This window comes from Armigeres subalbatus, chromosome 2 (assembly GCF_024139115.2).
Source record: "Armigeres subalbatus isolate Guangzhou_Male chromosome 2, GZ_Asu_2, whole genome shotgun sequence".
NCBI lineage: Eukaryota > Metazoa > Arthropoda > Insecta > Diptera > Culicidae > Armigeres > Armigeres subalbatus.
Window position 1 is genome coordinate 149,213,861 of NC_085140.1, and position 19,489 is coordinate 149,233,349.

Genomic DNA, 19,489 nt, shown 5'->3' on the forward strand with positions numbered 1-19,489 from the left:
TGGGGGAAGTGGAAAAAGGGGGTAAGTGTAAAAATCGACTCGAAAAATTGGAATTGTACATACTTTACAGTTTTTACCACATCATAGCATTATGCAATGTTATACTTTGATGCTCACACTAATACTATGTTGAAATTTGTATAACACGTACACTAACACGGTTAACGCTTGAACTGTAATTTTAGGTTTCGCGAAAATTGATATTTGCATTCATAAAATCAATTCTTATTTGCACTGATTGTTCTTTTTTCAAGTGAATTTATATCACAGGAGACCATTGTAATACAATTAAACTAATCCCATTCAATTGGTAGTGGTTTGTACCAAAAAAGCAAATAATTCAAAGGTTTTACACTTACCCCAGGTATCAAACACTGCGGGGGAAGTGGATAATGTTCTAATTACGCAACTTTTTTCTTCCCTTCAGGGTTTATTTCGATAGCTGTGAATCTTAATATGTTCCTTCTTTATTATCATTGTGATTCCAGTGGAGGTTGGACACATATAAATGAGAAAATGCCTGATTAATCCACCTATCGGTACTGATGCCTTTCACATGTTTTACATATGAAAAAAAATTATTAAGAAAGTAAAAAATAACACTGATAGGTAAATATATTGCATAATTCACATTAATTTTTATTCATAACAAGTTTCGCCGTTAAATGCAATTTTTTTGCGAACAAATTGGTTAAGGACATGTGCTTAAGAATAGCTGATAATTTTGTACGTGATTTGCGCACACACATACATACAAACACGCACATACAGACATCATCTCAATTCGTTAAACTATGTTGATTAGTTTATAACCCTTTAAGTCCCATTTTTCCTTCAAAAAGTTCATCTTTGGGGAGAACATATAGACTTTACGTACACTTAGAGTTCGAGAAGGCAAAACCAGCCCTCCCCTAGCTATTACGAGAATTCCTTGAGGATCTATTCCGTTTAGGTAATGAAATTATTGCACAAAAGATACTCAGAGCAATTGTCGTATTGATTTGAGTTATATGTAACTACTCATCACTATTGAAGGTCAAGGCAACATGGGTTTTCCACTTACCCCATCACACTAGGGTAAGTGGAAAAACAACTCCTAATGTTAAAATCTATTTCCATAAATTTCAAGCGACCAAAATGATATGAATTACAACACAGTTGGTGCAAAATTGACTGTTTTTGATAGCCCATTTTGATTGAACGCATTTAAATCATTTAAACCGGTTTTACACTAAATCAAACATGCACTATCGATTTTTCCTTTTCCACTTCCCCCAGTGTACCTTATATACTACAGCGTATAGGTACGGGACCAGTTGAACTTAACCAATGTTAAAAAAACACTTTAATAAAGTTTAAAAAAATGTCTCGTATATCTTCTTGTTCATCATTTTCATACTTTTTCCGATTTCATATAATTTGGACTTTTTTGTTACGAATATCTCAATGGAAAAGGCAATTCTCCTCGAAGGTATACCATTACGGAGACTTTTCTTACATAAGAAATATTCTCTTCCTCGGTAGATGCCACATAATTACACTCGGAACATACTAATATAATCCAATCTGTTTGTTATTTTCCATATCGTAAAAAGCTCATATCGCACACCATTAAAATAGTGAAATAGTTTTGCCGGTCGTTTATTTCTAGTGTGACCGCGATTATGGGTAGGCATGAAAAACATAACTTTCCTTCTTTCTGCCCATCCTGAATCGGCTAGTGGGTGAAAAACATTATGCAGTCACGACACATCTCACGGATCGTGATGGTTCTGCCGGTAACGATGTTTAAGAATCGTAAATATTCCCACTGTTGTAATCCATACCCATAGACTACAGTAGATCGAATTTCTGGCAATAGCTGAAATAAATAACATCATCACGATTAGCTTCCTAGTCGTTGATCTATTTATATATTCCATCAATTTCAACCCATTACATTTCCAAATTAGTTCTAAAATTCAATCGCCGTTCGCGACGGTATCTACACAACGCATGGCAAAAACCGGGAGATTACGATGAGTGAAATATGGGTCAAACCGTACCTTCGTTCGCCGCTCGACGACATAAACCCGGGCAACGGTCAACGCTCGAAAATTTGTGAAAAGCCGGCTCGCACTTTACGAACTGTTGCGGCCGAGAAGTTTGTTTTCAACGGGACTGATGCTCTTGATGTCGACGATGAGTGAGCGATGGACCAACAACAGTGCAGCAGCTAGCGGCACGATTGTCCATTGCTTTCAGATCCTCCAGATCGGGATTCCGGTAAAGTATCAAGTGGTGAAAAATGATGCTACTCGAAATCTCGTGTCGTAGTCAGTCATATCAACGGCAAACGGTTCCGGCCCATTTCGAATGCAGTGATGGACAGAGAAAGAGGTGGCGTCCATCAGTGCTGTCGAAAACCGCTGAAACGTGTATTGCATAATTATAACATGGACTTTAAAATATGGCCTGTAAGAATTTCAACTGAGTTGGGAAAAGGAAGAAGAGTATGGTTTAATGTGGTTAAGTATTTTTAATAATTATGATTTAACTAGATATATGTACTCGGCCTTGTCCGGGATTGCCAGTTTGATTCCGCAGCTGTTGGAATTGCCAATGCGATTTCGCTAAAACCAGATGGTAATCGATAACCCCCGTGTTTTGTTTTTGATACTTCCTCAATTGATGAGAAGATGTGAGCAAGCCCAGGGTTTTAAGCCTTTTTTAATAAAGACAATGAATAATAATAATAAGGGCTTGCGGCTGGGCTGGAACACTGTGATTGAAACACGGAAGTCGGCCACCGGAGACAGGAAGCCAACCCGAACAAGAGAATCACCGGTCGGATGGTCCCAAACGAAAGCCAGGAAATCAAAGAAGAAAAAGCGGCAACCAGGCGCCCGGCAATAGCCAGAGAGTAAGGAAAAGCGCTACTTATACAAAACAGATAAATAGCGCTGTACCGACATGCTCAAGGTGATGCACAGTGCTGAGAAGCTCACGGACCTCGATGTAGAGGTTCTCAGCATAATGTGGTGGTAGGAACGCACCTCCCGAGCGATGTGCAACGAGACTGAAGGTGATAATTGAAGTTCCATTCCCATAACATACCACGGGCTGCGAAATGGTGAGTTGACATCCGGGAAGGGGCGCCTAACATAGCTCTGGTCCTCACAAGTTCCAATACTTACGCTTCCACGGGTCTTCCGATGACAATTGACCGCCAGCTAAGGGTTGCGTACTTAGCTGGTAGTGCAGCCTGGGCACTGTTGTCCTTCTGACATCAGCTAGAGTGAGAGGGTGCGTCCTGTGGGGTCTGCCTATGATGTGGTGGGGTTCGACAGTGGGCTCTGTTGAACTTCTATAAAAAGCTGCATGTGTCCCCAAGCAGGCCCTATCAAAGCGACCGTGTGCCGCTCAAAGCGCACTAGCCTAGTCCTGGTGTTGGGTGGGACCTTAAACAAATTTGACCCGACTGATCGAGCGTCTGTCCACCAAGGGAATCTGTACCATTTCGTCGAAAGACGTTTCGTCGAATGACATTTAGTCGAATGACATTTGGTCGAAAGGACATTACGTCGAATGGACATTTGGTCGAAGGGACATTCAGTCGAAAATGAATTTTAATCCACTAGAGGCGTAGGACATTTGGTCGAATGACGTTTGGTCGAAAGAACATTACGTCGAACGGACATTTGGTCGAATGGACATTTATTCAAAATCAGATTTTAGAAAGAAGAATCTTCGTACATTTTGTCATGTGAATTTTGGTCATAGGACATTTGGTAGAAATCGGATTTTCGAATCGAATCTTGGTATATTTAGTCTTTAGTACGGTCCGTCGAATTGATATTTGAAGAAAAAGAACTTTAGCCAATAAACGATTAAAAAATAAATTATTTATTCCGGTTTTTCTAAAAGTCATATAACCATTGCTGCAATATTGTGCAAAGAATGATGGGTTCATAAAAACAAATAATACGAAACGGCGAATATTCCGAAATTATTCCAGACTGGATATTGACTTCGGCGAACCCCTCTAACCGACTACATTGAATCTATACCACCTGGCCAATGAAATGTAATCGAATGATGCTTCGTATAGTCGAATAGACATTACTGCCGTTATACGCATAACTGTATCATGTACATTGGAGATCCCAGCAAACATGGGACAAATATGGCTATGACGGCCAATAATTAACGAATTATGGTTGGAAGACAATTTTATACTGAACTAATTATTCTATAAATTTTGAGTGGAAGAAAGGGTATCAATGAAAAGAATAAGTAAATCATTTTCATTCGACCAAATGTCAATCAATCAAATGTTCCAAAGCCGACTATGATGAAGTATTGGCAAAATAACATTGATATCATTGGTTTTTGACCATGACTCTGGTCACCAGGGTCTCTAGAAGTTTCTATTAGCTCAGGTAAAAAATCCTCATCAGCTTCCGTACTCGTTTCTCCCACTACTGATTGAACTTCCTCACGTCCACTCCTCTAATCAGTTTATTCATATATCTTGTGCATTATTTATTAGTATTTAATCAAAAATCTTTCGACTAAATGTCCTTTCAACTAAATGTCTATTCGACCAAATGTTCATTCGACTAAATGTCCATTTGACTAAATTTCCATTCGACTAAATGTCCTTTCGACTAAATGTCCTTTCAACTAAATGTCTATTCGACCAAATGTCCATTCGACTAAATGTCCATTTGACTGAATTTCGATTCGACTAAATGTCCATTCGACTAAATGTCCCTTCGACCAAATGTCCTTTCGACTAAACGTCATTCGACGAAATGTCATTCGACGAACTGTCCCAAAGCCCACCAAGGAGGTGCGGCTCCAACAGCGTCTGTTCTGGCATCCAGTGGCTGAGTATGAAATGCTATTCCTCGGAAGCTATACCTAAGATGGCAGCCCCATCCCGGTGGATAGGGAACCTTGGCCCAACAACCTACTGTTTCCGAAACATCAATTTGTTCGAGAATCCGATAATGAAAGAATACGGACGGATTTTACGGCGACGACTCTTAGCGCGAAACAACGGACACGAATAGGAACATGGAACGTTGAACCCTAGCCCAGCAGGGTAAATTGGCACAACTTGCCAATGAGGCACGCCGCATGAAGCTTGAGATCCTGGGACTGAGTGAAGTCCGTTGGCCAAACTTTGGAGAACACAGAACGCCGTCGGGACAAGTTATGCTATACTCTGGTTTACGAGGTGAACACCCTCCCCGGCATCGCGGAGTTGGCTTCCTACTAAGCGCTCAGGCACACTCTGCGCTTATGATGTGGGAACCTATAAGTGAAAGGATAATCGTTGCCAGATTTGTAACACGAGTCCGAAACCTTACTATAATCCAATGTTATATGCCAACCGATGCTGCCGATCTGCAAGACAAAGAGAACTTCTACAGTCAACTCAATGCCGTCGTAGATAGAATTCCGAATGGTGGTATCAAGATCTGTTTGGGCGACTTCAATGCAAAGATCGGGTCCAACAACTCGAACCATGAGCGCATTATGGGACGCCATTGTCTCGGAGAAATGAGCGAAAACGGAGAACTGCTCGCGGAATTTTGTGGTAATAACGGCATGGTGATCGGGGGATCGCTCTTCCCTCATCGACCGGTTCACAAGGTCACGTGGGTCTCCCGTGACGGCTTTACAGAAAATCAAATCGACCACATCTGCATCAGCCGAAAATGGAAACGGAGCCTTCTTGATGTACGGAATAAACGTAGTGCCGATATCGCGTCTTATCATCACCTCCTCATCGGCGAAATATGCCTGCGCATTGCGCGGATTCGTCGGCAGGAGGAAAGAGTTGGACGACGATTCAACACACGCTGACTGGAAAATGCCACGGTGAAACGGTCCTTCTTTGAAGAACTGGAGACGCGTGCTGCAGATATTCCGGAAGGTGGCAGCGTGGAAGACCAATGGACCGGCATCAAGAATGCCTCCATCGCCACCAGCGAGAACAATCTGGGCGAACTGCGCACCCAGAGAAAACAATGGATCACCGATGAGACCTGGAGGAAGATAGAGGAGCGAAGAAAAGCCAAAGCCGCGATAGAGCGATCGAAAACCAGAGGAGCCAAAGTCTTAGCCCGTCAACGATACGCGGCTCTTGAGAAGGAAGTAAAACGCTCATGTCAACGGGACAAGCGAGCGTGGGCAGACTCTCTGGCCGACGAAGGAGAGAGAGCCGCCGCAACCGGGAACATTCGCCTCCTCTACGATATCTCACGACGCTTAAGCGGGGCGAAGATGAATGCAACGATGCCTGTGAAAGACGCGAATGATCAATTATTGATCGACCCAACTGACCAGCTGAAACGCTGGTTCGAGCCCTTCGAACAACTTTTTCAAGTGCCAGCCGGGCCATCACCACCTCGGCATGATCTGCCTAGGATCCGACGTATAACACGCGTCAATACCGAAGCTCCATCACTGCTAGAGATTCAAACAGTCATCCAAAGCATGAAATCGAATAAAGCCCCAGGGGTCGACCGCATATCAGCCGAGATGCTCAAAGCTGACCCCATGACATCCGCTAAACTACTGCATCGTTTATTTCGTAATATCTGGGACACCGCAACTTTCCCGTTCGACTGGATGCAAGCTATCTTAGTGAAGGTGCCTAAAAAGGGTGACCTCTGACTGTATGCGATAACTGGCGAGGCATTACGTTGCTGTGTACCGTTCTCAAAGTTCTGTGCAAAATTATCCTAGCCCGGATTCAGGAGAAGATCGATGCGACTCTCCGGCGGCAGCAAGCCGGATTCCGTGCCGGAAGATCATGTGTGGACCATATTGTCACGCTCCGCATCATTCTGGAGCAGGTCAACGATGTATGGTTGCAGGATGTATTCTATCACCGTTACTGTTCCTCATCGTAATCGACGAGATTCTGGTAGATGCGATTGACCGTGAATCAAATCGCGGGCTGTTATGGCAGCCTATAACCATGGAGCACCTAAATGACTTCGAATTGGCGGATGATGTTGCACTCCTCGCACAACGGTGCTCTGATATGCAGAGTAAGCTCAACGACCTTGCCGAGCGCTTCTCTTCGGCAGGTTTAGTCATCAACGTCAACAAAACCAAATCATTGGATGTAAACACGGTTACACCTTCCAGTTTCACAGTCAGCCAAATGGCGTCAGACGGTGGTACCAAGATCGACATATGCGCACGGATCAAGAAAGCAAGGGCTGCCTTTGCGAGTTTAAGAAATATCTGGAAAAACAGGCAGATAAGTGAACGCACCAAAATACGAATTTTCAACTCTAACGTGAAATCTGTGCTGTTATACGCTAGCGAAACATTGTGTGTATCAGTGGAGAACACTCAACGGCTGCAGGTGTTCATTAACAGATGCCTGCGGTATATAATTCGGGCCTGGTGGCCTCACAACTGGATCTTAAACAACGAGCTCCATCGTCGTTGTCACCAGAGGCCAATAGCAACAGAAATTCGGGATCGGAAGTGGGGCTGGGTCGGCCACACTCTACGTAGGGGCGGAAACGAAATCTGTAAACAAGCATTAGACTGGAACCCAGCGGGATATCGCAGCAGAGGCAGACCCAGGGGCTCATGGCGGCGAAGCCTCAATAAAGAAATAAAAGAAGTCGACCGAAATCTAACCTGGCAACAGGTTAAAGCGATAGCCGGGCAACGCTCAGGATGGAGATCTTTCAAGTCGGCCCTTTGCACCACCGGAGGTGTACAGGATCCATTAGTAAGTAAGTAATTCCCATACCACACACTGGCAAACCCGGACATGTTCGAGTCATTCCCGGATATAAGGAAGAGACGTTTGGTCCTGTTATCGAAATCTGGCAAGCCACCAGCAGACCCCACAGCGCCCAGACGAATCTGTCTAATAGATACTGTAGGGAAGCAACTGGAGAAGTTAATCATGAACAGGCTATCTCAACAGATGAACTCGTTGCTTCGGCTGGGAGTACCGGTGAGGAAGGCCACTTCCAGGAGCGAGTACTGATCTACGAGACAGAGTAAGGCTTGGCTAGCACTCCGATCACGGTAGATGTTCCGCAGGGATCAATCCTGAGTCCTGGTGTGCTGAGGTCGAAACTCTCGCCAGGAGTCAATCTAGTGGGGCTAGCCAATGACGTAATGTTGACCAGTACGGAGAGACTATCGAGAAAGTTGAATTGACTACAGCCCATTCCATCACTCTTGTCGAAAAGTGGTTGCGCTGGCGCATTATAAAGCTGTAATAGCTGAATGCAGGAGGAAATCAGTGCAGGAGGTGTCAATTAGAGTCAGTCAGAAAGCTGGAAAGTACTCATAGGCTGATGTGCAAGATTATCTATAAGGCGAGTTGTTGGTTGCGGAGGACCAAGCTAATACAAAGTAGCGTACACTAACGAATAAGTATACAAGGTGGAGCAGATACAAGCACATGCCTTCATTTGACAGCAAGCAAAATGTACGTACATGGCCTCCACTTTGTACATTTCTTCGCTATGATATAAGATCTTGTACTTGCTGGAGAGCTTTCAGTGCAGGGAACTCTTTATCGGGTAGGATAGATCCACCGCCAGGAACTTTCCTAGTAGACAAGTATCAAGGCGAGAGCCGAACGAATGCTAGCTCAACGAATAAAATGGTTACCCGGGAACCTGATTTCCTGGGGTAGTGGACACTTTTCAAGTGGTGTAAAAACCAGTCTTGCGACATATCAAACTTCATGATTTTGGAAGACAATTTCAATAGATGAGTTTTTGAAAGGTTTTGGATACGTTTTGGACAAATTTCGATTAGCACCGAACTCATCTTGCGACATATCAAACTCCATAATTTTGAAAGACAAGCTCAATAGATGAGTTTTTCAGAGGTTTTGAACACATTGGCCACGTCCGGAATTGTTCCCGGGAACCTGGTTCCCTCAAGAAAGTGGACAAATCTCGCCTAGCACCAAAACCCATCTTGCGACATATCAAACTCCATGATTTTGAAAGAAAAGCTCAATACACCCGATTCTTTTTTTACACGGGGGATGCGTTCTATGATTATGATTTCTCGACGAATCATGCAAAATGGAGCAACTTTGCAAAAATTTTGTATGGGATTTTTTTTTACACGGCCGTGTAAAAAAATCCGTGAAAAAAAAGAATCGGGTGTAGATGAGTTTTTCAGTGGTTTGGACATATTGGCCACGTCCGGAAGTGTTCCCGGGAACCTGGTTTTCTCAGGGAAGCGATCAAATTTCGATTAGCTCTGAAACCTATCTTGCGACATATCAAACTTCATGATTTTGAAAGACAATCTCAACAGATGAAATTTTGAGCGGTTTTGGACACATTGGCCACGTGCGGTAGTGATCACGGGGACCTGGTTCCCTCAGGGAAGTAGACAAGTTTCGATTAGCTCCGAAACCCATCTTGCGACATGTCAAACTTCATGATTTTGAAAGATAAGCTCACTAGATGAGCATTTCAGACGTTTTGGACACATTGGCCACGGCCGGAAGTGTTCCCGGGAACCTGATTCCTTCAAGGAAGTGATTAAGTTTCGATCAGCACCGAAACCCATCTTGCGACATATCAACCTCCATGATTTTGAAAGACATGCTTAATAGATGAGATTTTGAGAGGTTTTGAACACATTTGCCACATCCGGAAGTGTTCCCGGGAACCTGGTTCCCTCAAGGAAGTGGACAAATTTCGATTAGCACCAAACTCCATGATTTTGAAAGACAAGCTCAATAGATGAGTTTTTGAGAGGTTTTGAAAACATTGGCCACGTCCGGAAGTGTTCCTGGGATCCTGGTTCCCTCAGGGAAGTGATAAAATTTCGATTAGCTCCGAAACTCATCTTGCGACATATAAAACTCCATGATTTTCACTGTCATAAGACGAGTTTAGTACAATTGTACTACAGTCAAGCCTCCATGAGTTCTATGACTCGATATCGACTCAAGAAAGCAAATTATTCAATAATAAAATTTTCTATTCCACATCTCGATGTTTCCATGAGTCGACGGTCCCTTCAATATCGACTCAAGGAGGTTTTATTGTATACTCATCTTATGACAGTGAAAACATTCCACTAAAAAAGCTAAATAATTTTCTTGGTTCATGATTTTAAATAACAAGCTCTATAGATATATTTTTGATAATTTTTGGATACGTTGGCCACGTCCGGAAGTGTTTATGGGAAAGTGCACACATTTTGATTAGCTTAGAAATCTACCTTGATACGAATCAAACTTTATGATTTTGAAAGTCCAAACAAGATGAATTTTTGAGAGCTTTCAGACACATTGACCACATCCGGACTGTTTGCTGAGCTTGTCTTTCGTAATTATGTAATTTATTATTTCGTAAAATGGGTTTCGGGGCAAATATAAATTTGTTCACTATACTGATGGATCCGGGTCTCCAGCTAGCCTTGCGAGAAAAGACGAAGGATTGTCAATTAGGAGATGGCGAGTTCGATTCTTGGGCCAAGGATGTTGACAGGTGAAAAACATTATCGACTTCCTGGGCATAGTGTATCAATTGTACTTGCCACACAACATACATAATCATGCAATGGCGGGCAGAGAAAAGCTATAAATTTATAACTGTGGAAATGCTAATAGAACACTAAGTTGAAAAGCCAGGCCAAATTCCAGTTGGAATGAAGAGCCATAGAAGAAGAAGAAGAAGAAGATACTGATGGATTCAGGCTCCCAGGAAAGAAACTCTCAATAGCTCATCTGCTGGGTTTGTCTTTCTAAATACTGAATTCTAATGTATCGCAAAATAGGTTTCGCGGTTAACTAAAAATCCTCCAATTCCTTGAGAGAACCAGGCTGCAGGGAACACTACATATGGCCGAAATGGTCAAAGTTTCAAATTAATCTATGAAGCTTGTCTTTCAAAGTCATGGTCGCAAATTGAGTTTCGGCGCTAATTGTTATTTGCCTGCTTCACTTAGCGAATCAGGCCTCCTTGCCTTCCGGATTTGGATTCAGGTTCTCAGAACCGTTTTCGAACGTGGCCAATGTGTCCGAACCCCTCAAAAACTCATCTATTGAGCTGGTGATTCAAAATCATTGAGTTTGACATGCCGCAAGATGGGTTTCGGTGCTAATCGAAATTTGTACGGTCCACTGAGGGAACAAGGCTCCAGGGAACACTTCCGGACATGGCCAATGTATCCAAAACCTTTCAAAAACCAATATATTGAGATTGTCTTCCAAAATCATGAAGTGTGATATGTCGCAAGATGGGTTTTGGTGCTAGGCGAGATTTGTCCACTTTCTTGATGGAACCAGGGGTGACATTGCGCATCTCGAATCGAATCTCTCGATTCGTACGTTTTTGCATTCGTTTCGAAAAAATTGCGGCATTATGTATTTCGTTCGACTTCATTCAGTCGCAGTACAAGATTTCGAATGGTGCTGTACTAGCTCAATCGAGTGTGTTCTGTCAAACGAAATGTAAACAGAGAGAATAAGAGATAACTGTCTCCGTGTTTATTATGCCGCCCGCTGGAGAGACAACCTTCAGCGCATTGCGAATGTGAGTAAACAAAGAGAATAAGAGTAATTTCATCTACGTGTAGCATGTTGCCTGTTGGAAAGGCATCCTTCAGGGCATGAATTGGCAGTTAATTTATAAACAAGCAAATCGTGCTCAATGACTATAAAAGCCATATTATTTATTGAGCAGTTGAAACCGAATAAAACATTATGCCGATACGACATGTTTTATAAATTGAGATAAAGTTACGACACAAATTATAAGTTTTATTATTAATTGCATATTATTCGGCAACTCGACCGTACGAAAACCATTTTTTTTGTTAAATGTCTTGGCTGTGCATATGCACAGCACATGTTTCAAAATTGACAAATTGATATAAAATTTGCGAAAAAGAATCCCTCAACCTCCTACTCTCTAGATAGGCGTGATAACCCCTACACAATAAGACCACTTAAAGGTCACGTTTGCGGAAAAGCCATCAGAATCCGAGTACCAACCTCAACCACGGTTAGCTCTTTTTTGCAAATTGAATATCTTGTTTGAATTGTCCAATCTTCACATGTGCTTTACTGTTGTATATCCACAGTCAAGCGAGTGCACATTGTTTATAAATCGAGAGGATCACACTCTATGCCCCCAACAACGGACTGGACGAATTTGTGCAAAAGGCTTGCTTGGCTAAAGCATTTGATTACTTTGATTGCTCTAATTGTAATCAAGTGTCGGTCTTCCACCGTCATTTGTCGTCTGAGTACACGCGACCGCATGCTTAGAGCAATCAAACTCATCAAATGCTTTAGCATTTTTTATATTTATTCGAGTTTATAACACAGATCCAATTTTGAGCTAAATAATTTAAAGCTAAAGAAGGATTCGATAATAAATTACTTCGATGTTTCCATGTGTTTCAGTTAAATGCACTTGGGTCATCTCTTGCGCGTTTTTTTTTATTTAACTCAACTATTTTTACGTAGATTTTCCCCATAGATTTTTCACGCGTTTTATCGAAATTGTCAAGAAATACGTAAGAACTGCAAAAAATCGATTTAGGTTGAAGTCGTTTTTACGAGGATTTCGGGATAATTAGAGATTGTTTATTGTCTGGAAACTATAAAAAAAGATATACTAATGACATTCTTTCCTTCAAGATACAATAATGAAACATTTATTTTCTTCCCGTAGAGAAATAATAACAAATATAATGAAAAACTTTCAGCAAGAAATGACTCTCGAACAACATTCGAAAGCTATAAAGGTGACGAGTGATTTTTATTCGACTTGAGTCGTTTTTCAGTGTGCTATCGAATCTCCATAATGCCAAAGCATCTCGTTATTATTGTACCTCCTCGAGCATACTCGAACGATGAGTCGTTTTCGAGATCGAATCGAAAGCCGTAATGCCAAACATGTTCGACTCGATAGAATTACATTCGAATCGAGATGCACAATGCCACCCCAGATTCCCGGAAACACTTCCGAACGTGGCCAATGTGTTCAAACCTCTGGAAAACTCATCTATTGAGCTTGTCTTCCAAAATCATGGAGTTTGATATGTCGCAAGATGAGTGAGATTCGGTGCTAATTGATTTTTTTCCATTCCTTGAGGGAACCAGGTACCCGGGAACATTTCCGGATGTGGCCAATGTGTTCAAAACCTCTCAAAAACTCATCTATTGAGCTTGTCTTCCAAAATCATGGAGTTTGATATGTCGCAAGATGAGTGAGATTCGGTGCTAATTGATTTTTTTCCATTCCTTGAGGGAACCAGGTACCCGGGAACATTTCCGGATGTGGCCAATGTGTTCGAAACCTCTCAAAAACTCATCTGTTAACCTTGTCTTCCAAAATCATGGAGTTTTATATGTCGCAAGATGAGTTTCGGTCCTAATCGAAATGTGTCCGGTTCCCTGAGGGAACCAGGTTTCCGGGAACACTTCCGGCCATGACCAATGTATCCAAAACCTTTCAAAAACTCATCTATTGAGATTGTCTTCCAAAATCATGAAGTTTGATATGTCGCAAGACTGGTTTTTACACCACTTGAAAAGTGTCCACTACTCCAGGAAACCAGGTTCCCGGAACATCCGGAGCCATGTCCAGGTGTATCAAAACTAACTTCTGATAATGATCAATGATGATTGACCACGTTTGCATCAGCATTCTGGGCACTTTCGTTCATTTATCAATGGTTTAAAAAAAATGACCCTTTTTTGACTGCACCTGACCCAGGACCCCCCCTTAATAAATCCAGCCGGATTGGCACCATGTTCAAATCAGTCATGTACCAATCATGTCAATAGACATGATGACGCTTCTTCCCTGGAAATTTCATGACAATCGGACGAAAAATGAGCCCACACGGGTTACTTCAATTTTGATTTCCAGGTCAGACCGAAACGGGTTAGGAAAAGCTTCCGTTATTGGAAAACTTCTCGTTGAAGTAGATATATACGAGCACACGTAGGCAATCACGGGAGCTCATTAGCATTAATTTGCACACATAAATTCCCGCTCAATTTTCCTCGGAAAATTCGTTTGAATTCCATTAAAAAATGTTTTTTTTCGTTTGTTTTCTACAGAGAAGTCGTTGAAACTTCAACGGGAAGAAAAAATATTTTAATTTTAGTGGAATGTATTTAACCATCTAAGACGAGTTAAGTATTCTCCATTTAATTCTACCAATTATTTCGATATCTTTTATTTTAAATAATTGGTGGAATTAAATGGAGAATACTTAACTCGTCTTAGACAGTTCAACGGGAAATTAGAATTAATTTCCACCAAACTCCCGCTAACTGCAAGTCAGCCATGGATGCCACAGATAAGTCTGACTCGCGGTTAGCGGTAGTAAATATTCGTTTGAATTTCCAGGAGCAATTCGAATCCCTTTTTACTAGGAATTTCTATGAATTTGCACAGGAAATCCATTTGAATTTATACCAAAAGTTCATTTGACTTCCACCAGAAAATGATTTATTCTTTAAACATAAAAGTAAATTCTGTATTCTTGATCATGAGCAAGTAAGTATAAAATCTAAACCGCATGAAACATTTCTGAGCATTACAAGAATATTCAAACGTTGATCACGAAGACCCTTTTCACTATATCCTTTCAAATATGTATGCATATACTGAATTAGCATTCGAGGAAGTAGCACTTACTTTCGATTTCACCACACGTGGTTTTGCGTTCAAAACAGGCTTCCCACAGAGTAATTATGTGGGTGTTTTCCACACCTTCTTACTGAATTCAATTTACACGCAGACACTCGTTTTGGTTGATCTCAAGTTCTTCATCACAATGTTACTGATTTATTTATATCCCCTCACCGAGAAAACAAATAGACATGGCATTTATCGCGTAGTCATCAGACACGAAAAACTCAAATTCGCTTCTGCTCAATGCGTTAAGTGCGTTTCACAATGCGTTTTCCTGCCCGTTGCTTCGCCTTTCAAATGAACACCGATTTTCCACGAGATTTTCACTTTTTCTTTTTCCCATCACTCCGCAGTGAGTAATAACTCCATTCGAGCAACAGCTGTTCGTTCAATTTCTGCGTTTCCACACAAGACAATTTAACGGCTGTAATTTCACCCAATAAGACTAATCTGACAGATTTAACAAGCACTTCACCCCACACTTGAATCTCGTACGCTTTGGAATCGAAAGTGATTAAATTCAGCTGGATTCCTGTGGCACTTATGCGCAATGTGAAACGCAAACGCAACACATTCGTTAAAGTATTCGCATCCACTTACAATGAAACACAAACCACACCAGCGAACAATGTATCAATTAATTGCAGACCCAGTTTTTCCGATAATCTTCCTGTTCTTCTTCTTGTATCAGAGTCTTATGACAATATTAATCCGGATATTTACTCAACCGTTCAAATGCTGTCTACAAACGCAGCTATACGAGAAAACAGACACGTTCGCGCCGGGCAAAGTCGTTCGCGCAACTGAGATCGCAAACCGGATCGGCTTTCCATACGCACGGAAAATTCTTGTCTCTCGAGCATTTTAGCTAGTACTCTCAAAATTTGCTGAATGGAATGAACCACCTTCTTTCGGCTTGGAGCTTTTGGTGATTTTTGGTGAATTCACGATTGAATTATTCATCGTATTATGCACTCAAACCTAAGAGGGGTTTGGCAATATACCGAAATATTAAGTACGACTAACTTTATCTAAGATGGCCCATCCCGGTGTATATAGGAACCTTACCCTAACAACCTTCGGTACCCAAAACTAAACAAACCATTCGAGAAACTGATCTAAGAAACCACGGCGTTCTTTCTCATTTTATTTTAGGTTTAATCTATCCAGATTAACTTAGAAATTCGTGAAATTTTTCTATAGTTAGACTTTCAGATTTTGCGTTTCTAAGGTCGCAAAGTTGGAAAGTTGATGGGGCGTTCTTCAAAATGAAAGGCATTCTCAAAAATTCAAAGTGTCAATTTTTAACACTAAAAGTTGTTTTTGGAATATCTTTCTCTTTCGACTTGGTGAAAACCACACCCGGAAAACAAATTTTACAATTATTGTATAAAATCTTGGCATTTACAATTCTACAAAGTATTAATATAAGAAATGTAAGCTTTTGTTACGGATAGTGTATTAAAATAATATAAAATTCAATACGATAGTTGTCTCCAGCAGCCTTGAGAGCAAAGCCGTAGGATTGCCAATCCAAAGATGGCGAATGTTTTCGGATGGGAAATGTTCTCGACTCCCTGGGCATAGTGTATCCATTGTACTTGCCACACAAGAAACATACTCATGTAATGATGGCGGGCATAGAAAAGCTTTCAATTAATAACTGAGGAAATGCTAGAACACTGCAGGCCAAGTTCCATTTGAAATGTTGAGCCATTAAAGAAGAAGAAGAAGGTTGTACTAAAATCTTCCAAAATTATGCCAAAATTTTATACAGTTTCTGTAAGGTTCTTATGCAGAACTTATTAAAATCTGCCATTCGCAGATACCAAATCTAATGTGGTAAAATACATACATCGTCCTAATTAATCGAGGACGCCTGTTATATTCGGTATAGGATACCGATCGTCAATGGTATTTCTGTTTAATTTGCGGTAGTCTATGACTAGACGCCACTTCTTTTCATATGACGCGTTAAATTTTTTTAAGGACAATCCATTCAAGAGACATCCAAGAGCTAATCAAATGTTGAATTATTCCTTAACCAAGAAGTTCAGACATTTGTCGCTGGTTTTTCTTTTCTGTCAAAAAGAATAGCAATAGATGTGTACCTGCAAGTCATCTTTTGTTTTTATGGGATATTTAATGGCACTAGTAAAAAAAGTGTGCATTTCACGAAACATACAATTTCATGTTAAGTGTCTCTCGTTTATTCGGATTGATATGATCGATTCTCAACTGCTTTAATAATTTCTTCCTGATTTATTAGGTTTAGACTCTTCATCGCTTGATGATCTCGTTTCAAAATTATTGATTCCAGGACGAATGATATTCACATCCAAATCAGTTCTATAACTGTTATTTGCGTCACGCGGTAACAATGAAAGACGTATGATGCTTTCCGAAATCGTAACGACCTTTATTCGTTCGAAGTGATAGGGCCGTTTTAAAATCCTATGTACGAAGTATATGTTAGGACATGATTTAGTTTTAAGTTCATATTGCTTACGTTTATGGCATTTGTGTCTTTCGGCGATGTCACGGTGCTTTCCCGCTTTCCAGTTGTCTCTGGCAGTCCTATCTAATTAAGTATAATTAAGAACAATGTATTTATGTGGTCTTAAACAATAGCTCACCTCGTTCTAGCTAACCGTACTAATGAATGACCTCTTCCGTGCGTGTTTTTTCGGAGTAGCCATCAAGCAAGCGTTGTGCAGTGCGTGTTTTAGTCGTCGCGAAGTAGTTAAGATATCGAATCAGTCTTCGGTAAAATACGTAAGACACGCGTTGCTTTTCCGTTTTTGTATCATCATGTAGGGGAACGGTTCGCCACTTCATCTCATAGCTCCTATTTCCATCCCATCAAAAACAAAACAATGGAAAGGAATTCGGTTTGTTTATTATTTTTGTGATTTTTTCAGCAGTGAGCACGCATGTTGACAAAAAGAAGCGAAGAATTTGGTGCCGTATTTCTTTGTTTAGCGATGAGATGGAGTGAGATGGAGATCGGAACATTTCCCCTATATGGCGTCGTTCAAAAGAAAAAAAATTACTCGCTAAAAATTACGAATTAGTCGCTTACCAAGGCGATTTCCAATATATTCCCTTCCCAACTAACATACTATTCCTTTCCAGTGCGCTCATGGAGATGCAGAGGATTCCTCGGTCTCTTGTAGCAATGAGTGTCGAGATAATTTTCCTCCCTTTATCCTAATTGACTGTGAGGGCGTGGCCGGCATCGTTATTGGTCTTGAATTAAAGAAACTCCGAAGCATGTACAGTGAGAATAACTATTCAATGAATTATTAGCAGTGGCTGATTTTCAAATAGCGCAAATAGCCAGCATGAGTTAACCACCAGAAATGTGTATGGCGAAAGCCATCTAAGGCGTGATTTCTCAAAAGTAGGAACTTTTCACGAAAACTATTTGGTACCACTTGTGTAGGAAGGTGTCCGCTACTACGCCCATCAAATATTTTTTCTATGAAGGTGCTTAATTTTGAGAAATCGTATCTTAGATGCATTTCGCCATACTGATTTCGGAAAGTTAATTCTTAGTGTGCCGCTATAAGCACGCTCAAAGCAGGCGATTCATTGGTGAGCTGTGCATTATTTGTTGTTTCTCGGCCAATCACGACTAGCAACTACGATGGGTACAGTCAATCAAGCTAAGCTAAGCTATGCTGGATCTTAATAATTGATAACTTTGAAGAGAGAGATCGACTGGAAGATTTGTTCTGGAGTTTTTTTGGTTTTCTCAGTCTGATGTATTCAAAACGATATGTTTTGTTTTGAATACATAAGACTGAGAAAGCCAAAAAAAATCCAGGATAATTGATAACTAATTTGGAGCTGTAATGGTACTACTCGTTCATAAATGTCTACAACAGATAATATAAGTGATTTTGTGAGTGAGGCCATTTTGCCTAAGGAGTGCGTTATGCACTGTTCTCCCCTACTTGCCACACAAGATACATAGAATCAGAGCTGTAAATATTCGATTATTTTTTATGAAGCCCACCGGCCTTCTTTGTCACTTCACTTCTAAACATATTCATATTCGACTCTGCACCGTCACTTTTCAGAATGAATATGGGTCATTTATGATTTAAATAAATACACGCATAGATCTAATCCCGACGTTCAACTGAGGGGCATTTCTAGCGCTAAATGTCAATATAATCAAGGCTAATTTTGTTTTTTTCGTGCGCAGTTACCATACTCACAACATACAATAATCAAAACACGAATGTCAAAAGTCGGAGTGAATGTGCTTCATGAAAGTGAATATTTCATGCTCTGCATAGAGTAGAGTAGGGCAAGATTGCGCGTGGGGTAAGAGTACATTTTCGATTTTTTGAAGTTATATAAAAAGATGAACTAGCAGCACTGCATCCGTTTGACAGGTATTCTGACCAACTATTGTCATGTGTAATTGTAAACGATTTTATTAAACAACAAGGGAGATATGAAGTTAGATAATTGTTTGGTCATATTGCTAAAAATAATTGTATTTACGCAACTATTATTCCAATATATGTTCACTCAGGTGAACATTATACTATTTCCATAACATATTTTATAGTGCAGAACACCAATCCGATTGGTTTTCCAAGAGGTCAAAACCATTAACTGAATAAATTTTGGGGCTGTGGGGTAAAAGTACGCAGGAACGGGTGGGGTAAGAGTACGCATTTGAACCTTCAAGATCTGATGTCAAACCCATATTTTCGGCTAACTGAAGACTAGTTTCAAAATGTAAACACCCACAACAAAGAAAAAATGGTACAGAAATTGAAAATTATCACAAGTTCTTCTTT

The 19,489-nt window shown here is 40.8% G+C and overlaps 1 protein-coding gene across 1 annotated transcript in view; it reads right to left on the reverse strand.

The window, feature by feature from the left end:
- LOC134210994 (FH1/FH2 domain-containing protein 3) overlaps window positions 1–15,241 on the reverse strand; it is a 492,884-nt gene extending 477,643 nt beyond the window's left edge. The window contains exon 1 of the mRNA XM_062687493.1: window positions 14,673–15,241. The gene's annotated coding sequence lies outside the window, so the exon portion shown is untranslated. The remainder of the gene's footprint in view (window positions 1–14,672) is intronic.
- Window positions 15,242–19,489: the final 4,248 nt, after the last annotated feature.